Below are 4,639 nucleotides of genomic sequence, written 5' to 3'. Positions count from 1 at the left end.
TACATACGTTTCTGCGGCACACTTTAGTGGGAAAACGGATCATTAAAGTATCCGGAAATGGAAGCGGTAAACCGACAAAAATCCGGTTTTCATCGACTTTTTTCCGTTTTCGGATTTTTTGCTGGCTGGGTTTATTCACCCACTTTTTCATGGTTCAAAGGAAATAAAATACAATTAGGAAGCGCCTGACGGAATTCGAACCCGGCACCTTCAGGAAGCTAACAAATAGTAGCACACTCTGCACGCTCAGCCACTGCCGACTACGCATGCATGCTTTCAAATGTTTAGCTTGAGCAAATATAATACAATTATTGCTTTCAAATGACATCATCTTTTTCGAACGTTTTCCGGATACGGAAAATTGAACCAAACTGCACTGTCGGAAAAATTTACGTTTCTTTGCTGGCTGGGAAAGCCTGTGAATTTGACAGACATTTGTAATTACATATGTATTTAAAAAGTCACATTTACAGATGCAAATGCATATCGTGAATTTGAATGTGCTGGCTGAACTTATGACCACCATAACTAATGTGACCAACCGTAATTCTTTCAGAAGTACAGTACTTCTTTTTTCGCTCTTGTACTTCGTACTTCGAAATACAGTATTTTGAACTTCAGAAGGGAAATTCTGTAACTAGTTAGCGACAATTTTCGGATCGCTATCGCACTTTTTGATACATGACATAAATGTTTTTGCTATCGCACTTTTTGATACATGACATAAATGTTTTTGCGTCAAAAAGTGCGATAGCGATTCAAAAATTATCGCTAACTGGTTACAGAATCTCCACCCAGGTTCTGTACTTCTACGATCTTCTGGACGCCGTCAAATGGCCTGGGCGATAAATTCGTTCAAACCATTACAGCCGCCGAGGACCGATTGCATCATACCTGCGCAGCTGCAAAGGGCTATGAGGATGTCGCCCAATTGGTTGGATCCTATTTATGCAAACTTTGTTAGGACCGGGTACATCACCAAGGCTTGGAGGGTAGTCAGTGTTGCGTTCATCCCGAAGGCCGGAAAAGGCTCTCATGCTTCCCCTAGGGATTTTAGGCTTATCGTCTCTTCCTTTTTGCTAATAACGCTTTTGCTAAAACGCTAGAGAGACTGACCGACCTGTACATAAGAAACGCGATTCCTCGTGACTGTCTTTCAAGAGCTTAATATGCTTATTGCAAGAAAAGGTCGGTGAATACCGCCCTTCACACATTGGTAAAGTGTTCGCAGAAAGCCTTCATGCTTGAAGATTATGCAGTAGGGCCTTCTTCGATATCAAGGGGGCCTTCAACAATGTCACTCCAGAGGCAATAGTCAGGTATATTCATAATCTGGGGGTTAAAAACCAACTTAGTGATACTTATCCAGAGCTTACTTTGTGACAGAACTGCCTCAGCGGAGTGGTGGAGCGCCCGCACTCAGCTCAGAGTCAATAGGAGCACTCCATTAGGTGGTTTTCTCTCTCCCTAGCTCTGGATTGCGGTTGTAAACGACCTTCTAGATGATCTGGAAAAGTGGGCTGTCGGGTGATCGCCTATGTAGATGACGTGGAACTTTTGGTAAAGGGACGATTGCTATACACCCTTTTTGATCTGGCTCAAGGTTACCTGAATCAGGGAACTAGTTGGGCGATCTACGGCGGCTGTCGTAGAAGCCTAACATTGAGGAAAGGGTAGGAAAGGTTGCTGTTGCCTTGTACTGCTGTAGGGCAGCTATCGGTAAAAGGTGGGGTCTCTCGCCAAAATTAATTAATTAGATCTAGGAAACAAGATTTAAGCCTCTATTGTTTCATGGAGCCCTAGTCTGGTGGAAATCACTAGAGAAGGCTACACTTGTAACAGGAATTAGCGGAACATTAGGAACCACACCTACACTGGCGCTTAATATACATATGTTGAACACAGCGCCTGCGGATATTGCAGACAGAATTGTCGCAGCACGAACTGCTATTAGGCTAAGGGAAACCGGGTACTTTTGTGAGATAAAAAAGGACAACATGACGTTTCTCTGCTGCAGAAAATGTTTTTATAGGGCACTTGTATTCATGCGGCGAAACTAGGAATTTCGACTGATTCTTTTGTATCAGCTGTTAAGATGATACTTTTAGATTGTCCAACCTTCGCGAGGCTAAGATGGAAGAATTTTGACTCGCACTTCTGAACAATCACTGAGCTCTCAGGGTTAGAAATTAGTCGAAATTTCGTTATCGGCTCGCGGCGTTAACTTAACCCAACCTAACCTGTACTTCTTTCAGCTATGAAATAGTTGGTCACATTAACCATAACCAACGGAGTCTCCGAACTAATGCATTGTATGAATTTTGACTGTAGCAGTTCATAGCAATTACTATTGTATGTGTATATAATTCGTATTTGTGACATTCTATACTTTGACTTTAAGTATTTTTGAGGAGCTCGGGTGGGTGGTCGCTTAAACTTGGGTGTGTTCAATGAACTGTCTGGGCGGATGCGCTGGCAGGCATTGGAGTCTCTGTAACTATGTAAACCTTGATTTTTTTTTGGAATAAAGACTTAAATATATTCGGAAATCTAAAATGTTTACTTGATAAATTACTAAATAAAAAAGAAATCAAGTTTTTCATAAAAATATAACCTTACAATGGNTGTAAACCTTGATTTTTTTTTGGAATAAAGACTTAAATATATTCGGAAATTTAAAATGTTTACTTGATAAATTACTAAATAAAAAAGAAATCAAGTTTTTCATAAAAATATAACCTTACAATGTATATTTTTTTTTAATTTTAAACTTACATTTAAGAAAACTCCTTTCAGTGCATTAATTACGACTTGAGTTTTCCAGTCTATACAAACGCAGGCGTTATGTACTTAACTATTAATATTATTCTAAATTAAGCACTGATATTATAATTAATCTACATTTTGGTCATAAATAGCACATAATTATATAAATTTTATCCTAGAAAAGAACTTTTTCTAATCATGGTGCGATATTCCCCACAGCACGTTTTGCCGTGCTAGCCAAACGAAAACGCTGCACACAACCCTTAAGTACGCCCCGGGGACCAATTTGTGAAAACTGAGGAAAGGTTTATTACTGTATATACTGTGGTCTGTAAGCCTTAGCAGACTCGGAGGTGACTCCACCCATTGCAAGCATTGCACTCCATGTGCATGGCTCTTTTTATTTTAGTGTGGTAGAACTGGCANACCAATTTGTGAAAACTGAGGAAAGGTTTATTACTGTATATACTGTGGTCCATAAGCCTTAGCAGACTCGGAGGTGACTCCACCCAATGCAAGCATTGCACTCCATGTGCATGGCTCTTTTTATTTTAGTGTGGTAGAACTGGCAAAAAAAATATGGTAGATTTGAATAAGATGTGGTAAATTTTCCAATTCATATTTGTATTGGGTATACATATCGCACACCGTCGTCAAAAGAGGCGCAACTCAAAAATTAGATCGGGAAATATAAGTGCTACTAGCAGACCCGGCGAACTTCGTCCCGCCCAAAATTTTTAAATATTTTATTGAAAATTTTTGGTCCAAAATTTTCACCAACAATTCACGTTTACGATTTTCATTGGCACATTTGTCTGCTAAGATGAAGGTTTGGTGGTCATTTGCCGCTTTAAATAACCTAAGGAAAGTGTTATATCCGTTCTTGAAATTCTCCAGTTGTGCGGCATTTCATAGCACGGTTATTCGCAAAGCGAAATAAATTTTTTCCTCTTCACTCCCTGGCGGCAACAATGACCCGGTTCTATAGTGAATGTCCTAGAAGCTTTACAGTATAGTAGGTGCCAATTTAAAAATGGGTGCGAATCATTGTTCTGTACGCATAATAATATTGGAAAATCACATCCATTGGGCCAATTGCAACGCAGGACCGTCGATATACTCAATGGTGCAACAGGTCGATTTAATCTGACCTTCACGGCCCCTTTTCTCACTTGGCTATTTTTAGTAATAGCTCGACTTCAGCACCACTTGGCAGCACGTTTTTGCAATAGTATTGCATACATATTTAAAACATTAGCCAAATCGGATCATAAATAAGATTTTTAGTAATAACTCAACTACAGCGCCAACTGTCGGATTAAATTGTGAAACTAAACCATCCAGAGACCCACTCAAATACACAAAAAGTTTCGTTAAAATCCGTACAACCATTTAGGAGGATTTCACTCACAAACACACCTACAGAAGAATAAAAAAATTCATTCAAAGATAACTAAAGTTCGGTAGGTTTGTAGGCCTCACACCCCTTTTCAAATAGCCCAAATTTTCTCCATGAGAATGGGCTTGATTTCAACTATATACATATCTCCATACGAAGTTCCAGTACTGTACCATGAATACTTTCAGAGATATGCAGTATAAAAAATTCGGTTTGTATGGAAGATGCCACGCCCCCTTTTCCAATAGTTCCAATTTTTCTCCAAGAGTATGCGATTTATTTCGTACATCTCCATACAAAACTCTAGAACTCTTCCAAAAAATTTCCAGAGATAAGCAGAGGAGATGTCACACCCTTTTTTACTATAGCTAAAATTTTTCTCCAGGATATGCGATTGATTTCGTATATCTCCATACCAATTTCCAAAACTCTACCATGCACACTTTCAGAGATATGTAGCATGAGAAATTCGGT

This window comes from Rhagoletis zephyria, unplaced genomic scaffold, assembly GCF_001687245.7.
Source record: "Rhagoletis zephyria isolate East Lansing unplaced genomic scaffold, Rhagoletis_zephyria_1.1 Rzeph_scaffold_01776, whole genome shotgun sequence".
Taxonomy (NCBI): domain Eukaryota; kingdom Metazoa; phylum Arthropoda; class Insecta; order Diptera; family Tephritidae; genus Rhagoletis; species Rhagoletis zephyria.
Note: the sequence above shows the minus strand (reverse complement) of the source record.